Source organism: Vulpes vulpes, chromosome X, assembly GCF_048418805.1.
Source record: "Vulpes vulpes isolate BD-2025 chromosome X, VulVul3, whole genome shotgun sequence".
Classification (NCBI taxonomy): domain Eukaryota; kingdom Metazoa; phylum Chordata; class Mammalia; order Carnivora; family Canidae; genus Vulpes; species Vulpes vulpes.
In genome coordinates this window covers 43,126,531-43,142,101 of record NC_132796.1, presented here as the reverse complement: position 1 = coordinate 43,142,101, position 15,571 = coordinate 43,126,531, and the positions used below count along the sequence as shown (strand labels likewise).

Sequence of the window (15,571 nt, the reverse complement as noted above, 5' to 3'; positions counted from 1 at the left end):
AAATAAGAGCCGTAGAAAATTAGGGACAGGCTTTTCCCAGAATAGGAACTAAAACTGTCTGGTAACAAGAAAAGATACTCAAATACCAGAAATGCAAATTAAAATGAGATTTTTTTTTTAGCCATTAGATTGGCAAAAAATAATTAGGTAATATCAAGTCATGGCAAAAATACAAGAAGAAGAGTATGGTCTTAGATACTGCCACAAGTGGTATAAGTTATAGCTATTTATGTGGAGATTATTTTGGCAAGCTGCAAGATAGTATGTACTCTATGGTGCTATTTATATATTTTTTAAGAGCTAGGGTAAACTGATTATTTGGAAGGAGTGGTTAAGGGGAACTTCAGCTCTTTCTGTAATTGCATTCCTTTTTCTGAGAAACTTAAAATACACTGAAGAATACAGAGAATAATGTAACAAAAACCCTTTCCCTACCCCTACCGTTGAACTGATCATCTTTAACATTTATTTTTGCCTCATTTTTTATTGGGGAGGTGTGACATGAAGGGAAATACTTAAGTACTTTAACTCAATAATCTCCTCCCCACTGTGATCTTTAACATGAATTGTTTAAATTGTTATACTGTGCGAATGGTATAAATTATTCTTGTAAGTAGAAATTTTAAAACTATGTGATGTTCACACAATTTATTAGTTGTGTAATATTGCTTGCATACTTTAAGGTTTGTAAGATCATTTAATAAGAATGCTTTGGGAATGGGACATTATTTAGTCTTTGTTCATTTTATTGTAGTTCTTGGTTGAAAATGCTTTCCTGACTTTATTTTTAAGTAATGGTCCTCATGTCCTCACGATTATAGTGGTATGTATGGTTTATTGTTGAAAATATACACGTAAGCACAGAAATCTGCCATTCAGATAAATACTATTAGTATGCTGGTACACAATATATTCTTGCAAGGGTTTTCTTTATGCTTGTGTAGCAAAAGCACACTTTTCCCCAAAAACTTTGCTCTTTAAAAATGTAATTCATAACCTTGCCTCCAACTTTTTATTGTGAAAATTTTCAAACATAAAAATGCTGAAAGAATAGCATACTGAGCATCTGTATATCACCAGCTATATCTAACAATAGTTAAAATTTGCCATATTTAATTTATGTGTATGTACATATGTCTTTAATTTTTCTGTAGCATATGAAGTGAGAGCGACAGTTCATCCTTAAATGTTTTAGCAGGCATGTCTTAATAAGGACCTACAATATATACAATACCTTTTATCACACCTAGGAAATTTGTTCTTTTTCTTAATATTATCTAATATCCAGTCCATATTCACATTTCCTTAATTGTCTTTTTTAAAGCTGTTTGTCCAAATCAATATAGAAGTGGTATTTTTTTTTATTGGAGTTCAGTTTGCCAATATATAACACCCAGTGCTCATCCCGTCAAGTGCCCCCCTCAGTGTCCATCACCCAGTCACCCCATCCCCCGCCCACCTCCCTTTCCACTACCCCTTGTTCATTTCCCAGAGTTAGGTGTCTCTCATCTTCTGTCACCCTCACTGATATTTTCACTCATTTTCTCTCCTTTCCCCTTTATTCCCTTTCACTGTTATATTCCCTAAATGAATGAGACCATATAATGTTTGTCCTCCAGTTGACTTACTTCACTCAACATAATACCCTCCAGTTCCCTCCACGTCGAAGCAATGGTGGGTATCTGTCGTTTCTAATGGCTGAGTAATATTCCATTGTATACATAGACCACATCTTCTTTATCCATTCATCTTTCGATGGACACCGAGGCTCCTTCCACAGTTTGGCTATTGTGGACATTGCTGCTAGAAACATCCGGGTGCAGGTGTCCTGGCGTTTCACTGCCTCTGTATCTTTGGGGTAAATCCCCAGCAGTGCAATTGCTGGGTCGTAGGGCAGTTCTATTTTTAACTCTTTGAGGAACCTCCACACAGTTTTCCAGAGTGGCTGTACCAGTTCACATTCCCACCAAGAGCGCAAGAGGGTTCCCCTTTCTCCACATCCTCTCCAACATTTGTTGTTTCCTGCTCTGTTAATTATCCCCATTCTCGCTGGTGTGAGGTGGTATCTCATTGTGGTTTTGATTTGTATTTCCCTGATGGCAAGTGATGTGTGGAGCATTTTCTCATGTGCTTGTTGGCCATGTCTATGTCTTCCTCTGTGAGATTTCTCTTCATGTCTTTTGCCCATTTCATGATTGGATTGTTTGTTTCTTTGCTGTTGAGTTTAATACGTTCTTTATAGGTCTTGGATACTAGCCCTTTTTCTGATAGGTCATTTGCAAATATCTTCTCCCATTCTGCAGGTTGTCTTTTAGTTTTGTTGACTGTTTCTTTTGCTGTGCAGAAGCTTTTTATCTTGATTAAGTCCCGATAGTTCATTTTTGCTTTTGTTTTTCTTGCCTTCATAGATGTATCTTGCAAGAAGTTGCTATGGCCAAGTTCAAAAAAGGTGTTGCCTGTGTTCTCCTCTAGGATTTGGATGGATTCTTGTCTCACATTTAGATCTTTCCTCCATTTTGAGTTTATCTTTGTGTATGGTGTAAGAGAATGGTGTAGTTTTTGCTGTTCCCACTTAGTATATTAATCTCTGTTCCTTGTCATAATGTAATATGACAGTGCTTTTAATGGCTACATTATATTCTATTGTATAGAATATATAATAATTTATCAACTAAGTCCTATTGTTCAAACCTTAAAGTCCTCGTTTTCCATGATCTTTAAACAATGCTTCTTAGCACACAGTAGACCATTTGGTGAACAGGTGTTGAATAAAGGAAAGAAGCTTAAGAACATCTGAATGAGAAGTCTTTGTGACATTATGTTTACTTAAGAAATTTCTAGAACTGGAATGCAAAAATATAAAGGGCTTTTGGTACTTACTAAATTGCTCTTTAGAAAGACTATCCTGGGGATCCCTGGGTGGCACAGCGGTTTGGCGCCTGCCTTTGGCCCATGGCGCGATCCTGGAGACCCGGGATCGAATCCCATGTCGGGCTCCCAGTGCATGGAGTCTGCTTCTCCCTTTGCCTGTGTCTATGCCCCCCCCCTCTGTGTGTGACTATCATAAATAAATAAAAATTAAAGAAAGACTATCCTGTATTATTCACTGTGTTTAGTATATAATGCTTGTTGACTTAGAGTATGACAGCACCTCAGGCTAAGCCTTGATACATTAGTATTAGAGAAGAGCATAAATCAAGATAGAATCCAGTATCATTTCTATAGGTGACTCTCTCCTTACATCTATACCTACTGCCATATTTTGTAGGAGCTAGCTTGACTCCTCCACCCTAGAGTGCCTTATAATCTTTTGACCTAATCTGGGGCTCCATTTCCCTGCTCCTCAAATTTTCTTAACTGTATTGGCAAGGCCATCCTTAAGAGGAAGTATAGTCTGGAGGGATGCAGATATAACTTGAAGACAACCTTTTACATAGAGCATTTTTGATTTTTGCTTTTTAAAAGTAAAGGCAGGCTGCTTGCATAGTTGATTCAAATCTCTACCTCTAGCAAAGCAAATTACCAGTGGATTTAAAATGGTAGTTTTTTTCTGTGTCCAATGGAAGAGCTGAATAAGAGCCTATATTTGATATTATCCATATCAAACTCTTTATTTTATAGGCCCAGATTAGGGGAAGTGATTTGTCCAAGATAACAAATGTTGCTGGTTAGTGGTGGAGTTGGGCATTGAACCCAGGTAAATCTAGTCCAGTATTTTTCACTGTGCTATATCTTTTCTTAAAACTGAACTTAATCTGTTTCTAAATGTGCCAGGAGATATCATCCATAGAAGTATAGAATAAGTGACCCCATCCTATAAGAAAGTTACCCCCAAAAAAGGGGGAGTAGAGAGGTAAATGAGAAAAAGTCCAAAAACTCAGTTTCTTTGAAAGCCCTTTTGACTGTAGGTGTTACTTTTCAACACGGGGTCAATTTTGAGCTCTTTCAGGAGACCTTTCTATGTGTTTTCATGCATATGCATGTTGATGGATGCCATAAGCCTATAGAGATAAGTCTGAATTTCCTCTTTGTAAAACTTTCAAGTTAGTGTTTTCTAAGCCCATCTTTTTCCCCCCTAAGCCTATCTATTTATATTTATTCCTTTTCAATTGTTTTATTTTTTACTTTTTTTTAAAGATTTTGTTTGTTTATTCATAGAGACACAGAAAGAGAGAGGCAGAGACACAGGCAGAGGGAGAAGCAGGCTCCATGCAGGAAGCCTGACGTGGGACTTGATCCCGGGTCTCCAGGATCACACCCCAGGCTGCAGGCGATACTAAACCACTGTGACATGGGGCTGCCCTTCAATTGTTTTAAATTATAGAAGTGTTTGCTGTTAAAACACAAAGATTCAAACAAACATTTTAGGTAAAGATTAGTGTCCCCCCCCCCCCCAAATAATAGTCTTGTTTTATTCATACCACACTTCAAAGATCTGTTGACAATTTATATATATTCTTTTAGCATTCACATACCTTTTAGCATTCACATACCGTGCTTATCCATTTGTGTGCTATGTATATCTTTATTTTTTTAAGATTTTATTTATTTATTCATAAGAGACACACAGAGAGGCAGAGGGAGAAGCCGTCTTCTTGTGGAGAGCCAGATGTGGGACTCAATCCCAGGATCCTGGGATCATGACCTGGGCTGAAGGTAGATGCTCAACCACTGAGACACCCAGGTGCCCCTGTATATTTTTATATGTTAAAACATATAGCTCAACTCTATCCTTTTTAATGATTGCATAGCATTTCAAAGGATGGGTCTACTATAATTTAATCATTCCCTATTGTCAAGCCAAAGTAGAATTCATTCTGGGTCATAAGTGGTACCATTTAAATTTTTAATAGGTAGTGCCAAAATGACTTCCAGAAAGGCTATATTGAATTGCTGTTCCCACCAGCAGTGTCTGTCAGTACCCTTTTCTCTCCACCTGTATCTGCCAAAAGAAGATAATTGTTGATCTTTCTAATTTTAACCAGTCTTTTGAATGAGACATAACATCTCCGGGTGCCTGGATGGCTCAGCGGTTGAGCATCTGCCTTCTGCTCGGGGTATGATCCCGGAGTTGGGAATCGAGCCCCACATCGGGCTCCCTGCATGGAGCCTGCTTCTCCCTCTGGCTGTGTCTCTGCCCCTCTTGTGTGTCTCATGAATAAATAAATAAAATCTTTTTTATTTTATTTTTTTAAAATCTTTTTTAAAAAATAACATCTCCTTGGTTTGATTAGAATTTTTATAATTATTAGGATGAGCAAATGTTTGTATCCTCTGCAAATTGCAGGTTTGTGGTCTTTTACTTGGTTTTCTATCTGATTATTTGTCTTACTGAGTTTTGGGAATTGTTTGTATATTAGAAATACCAACTGTTTTTGTATCCTCTTGTAAATATTTTCTGTGTTTATGGTTTGGAATTTTTGCATAGTCAAATCTGCCCTTTTTTTTTCTTCCTTTACGGTTTCTAGGTTGTGATTTCTTTTTGGAAGATCTTTTCTTTGCCAAGATTAAAAGAGTGTTTATCTGCAGTATCTTCTTAATAATTTTACAGTTTAGCTTTTTATGTTTAATTAATGGTGTAAAGTAGGTGTGTGCTTTTATTTTTGTTAACCAGCAGTTATGGTTAACCAGCAGTTCCTGTTTTATCTTGGGAAAGACTATTTGATTTTTATATACATGTTCAGCTTAAAACTGAATTATTTGGAAAAATGTAGTTTGTTAAAAAAAATTGGAATTTGTGTGAAGTAGAAAACCAGCTTGGTTACTGTTTTGAGAATGATTCAAATCGTTCATGTTTAATACTTAGCATTTGTCTTGAACTGAAGATGAAGTATTACAGGCTTTAAGAGATTTTAGTTATTTTTTATAAAGATTTTATTTATTTATTTATGAGAGACTCAGAGAGGCAGAGACATAGACAGCGGGAATAGCAGATTCCCTGCAGGGAGCCCAAAGCAGGACTCCATCCCAGGACCCTGGGATCATGACCTGAGCCAAAGGCAGACATTGAACCACTGAGCCACCCAGATGCTCCCAAGATTTTAGTTATTTCATTTTCATTTTATATGTCTGAGGCTCAGATTGTCCTAATGTCACAAAGTCAGTTGGTAGCAGGGAACTAGATTACCTTTGCATACTATTCTTCCATTTTCAGCAAACATCTTTCATGTTACAGATATAAATGTTTTAAAGCAGCAGATTGTTCACATTGTTCGGTTTATTTAAAGAACATCGGAAATGAGTATGTGCCAGGCTGTGTGTGGTGCTGTTAAATTTACTCAAACAGAGCCAGTTTTGTCTATGTGTTGGGACATAATTTTTTTTCTAAAAGTATTGTTTTAAAGTTTTCTTGTCAATGAATTGATTTTAGCCTCATAATCTGAAGTTTGAGTTACTTTGTATTGAGTTTGCTGCCATTGGTAATTGCTCCAATTATTGTTCTCTTAAATCATACAGAAAAATCGTAGTCTCTCTTCATTCCAAGTTCATTTGAACCAGCTCAAAATAGTTGAGATACACTTAACATCTCTGATTCTTAAGTTGCATGGCTCAGACAGTAGTTAGACTATTTAACCTTTGGAGAACTATAACTAACTTGAGAATGAGACCCAGAGCTGCCCAGTCTCATCATCAAAGTTGAGTTTAACTTTTTGGTTCATATTAGTACTTAAAGCTAACAGTCTATATTTTATATTCTTTCATATGTAGATAACATGTAGAAAGTTTGAAAAAACTAGCTCTTTTTTGCTGTGTGTGTGTGTGTGAGTGTAATAACCAGCATAAGATTGTTTCCCTTAGACTAATCTGGAGCTTAAAGAAATAGAACAAATAATAATATAGCTTTCTCATTGCCAGATACAATCCCTTGAAATGGACTGTGTTGTTTATTTTAAATATAATAGAGGTTACTGACACCGAGAGGTATAGTAACTTGTCTAAGATCATACAGCTAATAAATGGAATTTAAGCCCATTTCTGTCCAACTCCCAGGCCTTTTCACTATGCTGTTGTCCTCTGCTTCATTTTGACTTTTTTTCCAGTTGTATTCCTTAATCTGTCTTTAAATTTAAATAATCCACAATGTAAGGTAGCAAGTAAATACATTACTGAGGTTTCTCATCCTCTTTCCATACAGATATATCTTTTGTCAGAATATTTTAAAGCATTAAAACATAGCTTTTGTTTAGAAATATACTTGATCTAGTCTTTTTGTAGGTTTGTGCCTTTTCTACCTTTCTTCAGGATACATGACTAGAGGATTTTATCCAGGAATACAGAATTCCCTCTTAAACAGAGGAGGTTTAATCTTGAGATGCTGCATATTTGTTTTTAAACCCAGGCATATTAGACAATTTGGTGCTGAATAACGCAAAAGGATTGGAATTGTTTCTTTGGTTTCCTGTACTGTTTTATTGTATGTGACAGTAGCCTATCATGTGGCTTTAGGGGAAATACCATATGCCTGTGTTTCATAAGTGAAAGTGAAAACATTGTAATCACTAAGCTGACAGTGTCTTGGAGATCTTTCAGTGGGGTGATGGTTCCTCCTATTTCAGGTCATGGATAACTTTAAGAAGCCAGTGAAGGCTATTCACTGTCTTCTCAGAAAAATTCCAATGTATGCAAAACTTTTTCATAGAGTTCAGAATTTTTGTGGACATCCCTCAGTATAGGACAAGAAGAAATCTAAGGATTTCTTTATATGTTTTAAGAGGATGTCCGAATTGCTGTGTTTGTTCTTATATTTCCTAGTGTATATTATTCTAGACTAAAGCATTATGTTCAAAAAGTGAAACTGGGCTAATTGTTTCACTTTTGCTAAAGCTGTACCCTGTTTTATGCAACTTGAATCTCTAAAAATCTAAGTTTTTTTTTTTTAAAAACAAGAGGATTATGGTTGGTTTTATATACGGATTTATTCTATGTATTGTTGATCTCTTGTAATTGTGTGTCCAGCTTTGGCCACTAGGAAGTTGTAATTTAATTGTTTTGTGTACTGATTTTTCATTGTTTTTATACTATCATTGCTTCCAGTTTTCCTTTTTCTCTGATTTACATTTCTGAACACCTGGCTATGTCATAGTACCCATTGCAATGCCCTCTATATCGTGTGTTCATACATACATGTTGAATGGAAAGATGCAGAGCAAATGAATATTATAAATTGGTTTTCTCAGGTGGAAATTTCACCAAGAGTCTGACTTGGATTTTTAACTTCCTTTAAACATTTACTGGATAGACATTCATTCATTAATCTAGTAAGTGACAGTTCCTATGTGGTGACAGGAATGCAAAGATAGACACAGTCCCACTCACGCAGAACTCTTCACCCTAGTGGTGAGATTGATGTGTAAATAAAGAGGTGTGTTGATTGAGGGTATATGCAGGGCACAGTGGGGGCACAAAGGAGAGAGTGACCACTTTTATTCTGAGAGAGGATATCTCAAAAGGCCTCATATGTGACATTTAAGCTGAGCTCTAGGGGATATGCAGAGAGCAGCCATTTTAGCAAAAAGTGCAATCTGAGTTAAGGTATTCAAAGTCTTGAATGTTAGAGAAACTATAAAAAGCCTCACATGGTTAAAGTATGTGGGGAGCCAAGAGGAATATAATGTAGTGTTGTGGCCCTGTTAAAGAGAGGTAAGCAGGTACCAGTTCCTAGAGGTCTTGGATGCTGGGTTAGGTTTAAGGAGTTTGCACTTGATGATATAGGTAGATTTTAAGTTTGAGGGAGATTGTTCTGGTAGTAATGTGGAGGATGGAATGGAGGGATCTGGCAGGAAAAAAGTCTTAATTTAAAATAATTTATGAGATTTTCAAACATATACAAAAGTTAGAGAATAGTATAGTAAACCCTGGTGTACCTATTACCCAGCTTCAACAGTTAGCAGCGCATGGCTATTCTTGCTTTATTTATATCCCATTTTTTAAAGAACATTCCTCAATGAGTCACAAATAGACAAAGAATAATAATATCTAACAAAGTGGTTCTCAAGTCTGGCTGTGTAGCTATATCACCTGTATAGCTTGGGAAAAAAAAGTTCCCACTTCATATTTACTAAGTCAGATAGTTATATGGCCAGACATTTTTAGTTTTTAAAATAAGTCTCAGGTGATTTTGCACAACCAGGGTTGAGAACTCTGGATTTAATTTTTAAGTAAATTATTTTTAGGTACTTTTTAAATAGATTAATTTTTCTGGCAAATATAAGTTTTTCCTGAACTCACTAAATGTTGTCTCTAGCCCTTCTGGGTTAAGTTCACCTATTAGAAAGTGGCAGGCTTTTCTGTGGTTACATTCTTGATATTAATTTGAATAAAGAGTATTAGTTTAAAGGCTGATGTCTTCATTTTCTGTTAGAGGCAGGAAAGGCTGAAAAAACATTTGCATCTCTGAAATTGGGTGTGATGACATAGGGAATAACCATTGTTACAATTGATCTTTTGCACCAAAGCCAGCCACAAGTAAGGAAGAGGATGGGAGACAGATCAGTCTTAGAGAGTAGATGAGAATTATTCCAGAGCACCATTTGAAAATGTGTAGATGAGGAATTTCTTCCTCTCCTCCTTACATAATTTTCACATACTCATTGCTGCTGGTTTTTTGTGTGGAATACAAAAAAGGGGCTTCTTTGGCGTGCTGCCCTTTCCTCTCTGCTGGCAAAACTGATCTACAACTTTGGGGAGTCCTGTTTTGTTGCCTGATTCTTCTGATGCCACTTATCTCTTTTAAGTAATCAGGAGTAATGACCAAAAGGGTAACCTTGGATCTGCAGCTTCCCAGGGTTGTAGGTAGAGCATATGTAGGGGATGCTTTCTCAGATACCATTCTTACCTCTAAAGTCAGTGTTGGAGGTTTCAGATTCTTCCTTCGTGGTATCCCTGCAAGAGATTTTCTTTGAATACATTGCAGAGCAAGGAGAGCAAGGACATACACTTACCTGTTTATAGATTTTTTAAGGAGATTGTATCAAGGTAATTCTGCAGATAATTTCCTGATTTGTCTTGGGTGAATAAAGGCTATTTTTTGGTTGCTTTATTATTACAGTTTGTTATCAAGTGTCCAGTAAAATCTAGGTCAGCTATCCTTAGGGTCATGTTTTTTTTGGCTCAGGATAAGGATATTGGTATCTGTAGGAGGGGGGTGGCAGGGTGAACTGTGCATTTGGACATTTTGTGTACTGTAGACTCATGGAGCAAATTTGGTTTTAATCCAGGTCTACCACTTAAGGTTATGTGTGGCTACTCTTGGACTTAGGAAACTGGAAACAGTCTTTATCTTCAAGTTGTTAAAAAATGAGAGATAATGCATAATTAGGTGGTAAGTAAATATTAGCTGTTTTTTTGTATACTTTTTATTACAGTTTGATTTGCCATCATATAGCTTAAAACCCAGTGTTCATCCCATCAAGTGCCCCCCTCACTGCCCGTCATGCAATCACCCCATCCCCCCGCCCACCTCCCCTTTCACGACACCTTGTTCTTTTCCCAGAGTTAGGAGTCTCTCATGTTCTGTCAGACTCTCTAATATTTCCCATAATTTTCTCTCCTTTCCCCTTTATTCCCTTTCACAATTTCTTATATTCCCCTAGGAATGAAACCATATAATGTTTGTCCTTATCTAATTTGACTCAGGATAATATCCTCCAGTTCCATCCACGTTGAAGCAAATGGTGGGTATTCGTCATTTCTAATGGCTGATATGTATACACACACACATATATATATACATCACACCTCCTTTTGATTTCATTTTTTGAAGCACATCAGGCTCCTTCCACAGTTTGGCTATTGTGGACATTGCTGCCATAAACATCGGGGTGCAGGTGTCTCAGATTTTCACCGCATCTGTATCTTTGGGGTAAATCCCCAGTACCGCAATTGCTGGGTCATAGAGCAGTTCTATTTTTAACTCTTTGAGGAACCTCCACACAGTTTTCCAGAGTGGCTGTAGCAGTTCACATTCCCACCAAGAGTGCAAGAGGGTTTCCTTTTCTCCACATCCTCTCCAACGTTTGTTGTTTCCTGTCTTGTTAATGTTCCCCATTCTCACTGGTGTGAGGTGGTATCTCATTGTGGTTTTGATTTGTATTTCGCAATGGCAAGTTATGTGGAGTGTTTTCTCATGTGCTTGTTGGCCACGTGTAACTCGTCTTTCGTGAAGTTTCTGTTCATGTCTTTTGCCCATTTCATGATTGGATTGTTTCTTTGCTGCTGAGTTTAATACGTTCTCTATAGATCTTGGATGCTAGCCCTTTATTTGATAGGTCAGTTGCAAATATCTTCTCCCATTCTGTAGGTTGTCTATTAGTTTTGTTGACTGATTATTTTGCTGTGCATAAGCTTTTTTTTTTAATTTATTTTTTATTGGTGTTCAATTTGCCAACATATAGAATAACACCCAGTGCTCATCCCATCAAGTGCCCCCCTCAGTGCCCGTCACCCAGTCACCCCCACCCCCCGCCCACCTCCCTTTCTACCACTCCTTGTTTGTAAATATTAGCTGTTATGATGACAAATCAGTTCTCTGAATATTTATTGGGTGGATATTAATAATCAGAAACTGGGTGGTAAATCAGAAACTGGGTGGGTGGAAATGTGTTCTCTTTAAAAAATCAGTTAATGTGATGTCTGTGCCTCTCTAATCAAGTAGTATATAGCCGGATGGGTTTTAGGAGATTTTGCTGCTTCCTGAGATCATGGATAGCCTAGGCAGTTCTCACCTGAATTTTCTTTCAGAAAAGACTTCATAGAGGCAAAGGCTTTTTGCTTTGTGGCAGGTTGAAGTTTAGTACCCCGAAGGCCCTTTTGTTTAAAAATGGCCAAAATGCTTTTCCATGATTTCAGTGGGAATCTTAGTCTGACTTGGATTCATCCACACTCCCATACATGTTTGCAGCATTTCTTAACCTACCAATAATAAATCAATAAATATTGAGTGCTTGCTGTGTGCCAAACTTCAGAATTAAACAGCAGAAGGTATAGAAAAGATGCTCCAAGAGCAGGCAGCAGCCACTCCAAGACATTTGTTTAAACGATATTGTTCTTAATTTGATGTCATGCCTTTGGGATTAGGGGCCACTCTTGTCTACCTTAAAAATTGTACAAAAGGAAAATTCTCATAAATGGATGTATGATTATAAAAAGTTTGGAAGAACCTGAAAAGCATGAAGCATAAATAAAAACTGTGCTATTCTGCCACCTAGAGGCAACCACTGAAAATGTGTTATTTTTTTCCCTTCCCAGATTTATGGGGTTTTGTGTGTATGCTTGTTTTAAACTTCCTTACCCTGTGGCAAACATTTTCTTGTTAATAGTCAGGGAAGTGATAGGTACAGTGTAAGCACAAACAAAGGGACTGCTCAGTCAAGTTTTAATTGATCAGGGAGAGGATCGTCATAATTCTGGTCCGAATTTGTGCTTTCAAAACCCACATGAGTGTTCATTATGTTAGGGTGAAATGGAGGTTAAAGGTTCCCCTAACCTCAACTTCCTTAGAAATTTTCTTTCTGTTATCTTCTCTTGCCCTCTACTTTTCAGTGACCCCATAATTCTCTGCTTGCATTTACAGCCAACATATTCAGAAGAGTTTTCAACACATACCATATGTGTTGCCTCATTTTCTATTCATTCTCTGACTCAGTCCAGCCTGACTTCCCTTCCTACTACCTCACTGAAACTATTGTTGGTCAGGTTATCTCTATTCCCAATTTCCTTGTACATTTTTTTGGACATACCTCATTTTGACATTGGACACAGTTGATCAGTCTTGCCATCCTTTGTCTTTAATGATACCACGATGAACTAATTTCACTTTACCTCATCAGCCTCTCCTTTTCTGGGTTTTCCTTTTCCTTTTTTTTTTTTTTTTTTTAATTTTTATTTATTTATGATAGTCACAGAGAGAGAGAGAGAGGCAGAGACACAGGCAGAGGGAGAAGCAGGCTCCATGCACCGGGAGCCTGATGTGGGACTCGATCCTGGGTCTCCAGGATCGCGCCCTGGGCCAAAGGCAAGCGCCAAACCACTGTGCCACCCAGGGATCCCTCCTTTTCCTTACCTTTAAATGTTAGATCACATAGGAACTCACTTCTCGCCCTCTTTCTTTCCTTCCTTTGTAAGTCATCCTCTCCAGACCAATGGCTTCAAATAGTGTCTATGTGCTGACAATCACAAATTTTTATTCTCAGTGCATACTTCTTTCATGAACTCCATTCTGCAAATATTTGCCTATCTATAATGTGGTGGATGCTGTGCTAGATGCTGAGAGCTTAATACTGTAGAAAATCAAACTAGTTATATTGATGTTTGCTATGAGAGAAACAAGCAGAGTAGTGTAATAAAAAAATAACAGACTAGCTTTAGGTGAGTTGCCCTGGGGAAGCCACTTTAGTTCTTAAAGTCACTCCTCAAATAGCTATGGGAAAAAATAGGAGTGTGGGGCAGAAGCATGCCAATGGGAATAGTACTCTGTCTAGAGGTCAGATGAAACTTAACAGCGTTTTAGAAACTAAAAGGAAAGACTAAAGTAGTTGTGTGGAGAGGAGATTGGAGAGAGTTCCAGGAGCCAAATCATGCCAGGGCCCTGAGTCATGATCAGAGTTTGGATATAATTCTAGGAAAACTGTTGAAAGGTTTTAAGCAAGGAAGTAACGAGCTGATTTAGTTTTCTTAAATTTTGCTGCTCTCTGGAGAATGGATTGGATGAAAGTGAGTGTGGAAATGGGGAGATCAGTTATCCCTACTTCACAGTTGAAGAAACAGGTGCACAGAGACTGGTTTGTCTGTGCTCATAAAGTGAGTAAATGATAAAAGCAGGGGTTCCTGGTTTTGAGCCTGTTTTCTGATCGGGTGCTTCTTAAACTTAAAATGTATTAATCACCTGAAGATCTCATTAAAATACAGATTGATTCCTCAGAGCTGGGTGAGCCTGAGATTCTGCATTTTTAATAATTTCCAGGTGATGTCAGTGCTGCTGATTCTTCAATCATACTTTGAATTGTAAGGCTAACCTGCCACTACACTCAACTGCTATTGAGCCAGATTTGGGAACGGCAGGTGTCCTCTGCCCTTAAGCTGATTCAGTATTGAAAGTCATTCTAAATTTGATCAACTGGAGGACTCTTGATTCAAGAGCAACTTCTCTCCAATATATTTTAAGTGAATACACTTGTCTTGATGTAAACCCTACAAAGCCAAGATTCAAACCTCAAAGGTAAATGAAGTTTGGGGGGAAAGAGGAAGGAGAAAAAGTGGTTAATTAAATAGAAATATTTAAATAATGTATAGCTATGGATGTGGTTCGTAATAATTCATTAATTTTCTTAAAGCTTATTTTTTAACCTAAGTTTACGAAGAAATCTTTATTACATGTAAAGATTGCTTAGTGCTCAGAGTTCTGGTCTGACTCAACAAAGGCAGTAGGCCATTTTCAGGGATTTGTTTAGAACTAATTTCTTTTTGTTAGAGGCTTTTTTTTTTTTTTTTAACGTAACAGGATTTTCACACTTTTATCTCTTAAACGTTAGGTGGAACTCATTCCCCAGTTACTGTTCCTGTCATTAGTGTGATTTGACAGTATCTCAGCTTCTTACCTTGTGCCCCAATTTCCTCTCTTGCAATAATTTTCTGAACACAGGATCCAACGGTGTAGAGGAGTCTGTCACAAATGGATGTTTTCATTTCAGGAATTTATTGTAATAAAACCAGTAAATAAAATGAAAAGCATGTTATTAAAGCATGGACTTGGGAGCCAAAAAGGCCTGGATTTAGATCTTGGTGCCAGCATTTACTAACTAGGCATAAGGTACTTAATTTCTCTGAGCCTCAGTTTTCTATCTGCAAATGGGGACAAAACTTGGCTTGAGTGATGAGAATTGTAGGAAAGGTTTATATATAAAGCCCCTGGGCAGCATGTCTCAAAGTTTGTTCTTTGGAATACTTAAATTGGTGGACTTTGAGTAGATAACACTTGAAAAAAATGGTTCTGTGCCCTGGGAAGTCTCCTTTACCCAAGATTTCTTGGAGTAATGTCAGTCAGCCACCTGATTATCCTAAAGGAAGACCAATTCCATTTTTTAAATTATATATATATATTTATTTATATATTTTGGAGTTCAATTTGCCAACATATAGCATAACACCCAGTGCTCATCCCGCTAAGTGCCCCCCTCAGTGCCCGTCACCCAGTCACCCCAACCCCCCACCCATCTCCCTTTCCACTACCTCTTGTTCATTTCCCAGAGTTGTGTCTCTCATGTTTTGTCACCCTGATATTTTCACCCCTTTCCCCTCCATTCCCTTTCCCTATTTTTTATATTCCCCAAATGAATGAGACCATATAACAAATTCCATTTTTAACATTTCCCAAGTTACTGGAACCTTGGAACCTTGTCTTCCTTCATGGAGCAGGATGCTCTAAAATGCTTTAGGAAACACCAACCCAAGTATTGTCTGGCTTGCCCTTTTCCCTGTGAAACCAGCTTAGAAGTAGGAACAAAAAACTTTTGATTTTTTTTTCTTAATTATTTTGTTTATTCATGAGACAGACACACAGAGAGGCAGAGATCTA

The 15,571-nt window shown here is 37.5% G+C and overlaps 1 protein-coding gene across 25 annotated transcripts in view; it reads left to right on the top strand.

Moving 5' to 3' along the window:
- The window catches only part of HUWE1 (HECT, UBA and WWE domain containing E3 ubiquitin protein ligase 1), a 168,606-nt gene that overhangs the window by 13,979 nt on the left and 139,056 nt on the right, over positions 1–15,571 (top strand). For 5 of the 25 annotated variants that reach the window (XM_072743418.1, XM_072743419.1, XM_072743417.1 and 2 more), the window contains one exon: positions 10,218–10,321. The exons of the other annotated variants lie outside the window; for them this stretch is intronic. The gene's annotated coding sequence lies outside the window, so the exon portion shown is untranslated. The remainder of the gene's footprint in view (positions 1–10,217; positions 10,322–15,571) is intronic. 25 annotated transcript variants of the gene reach the window in all.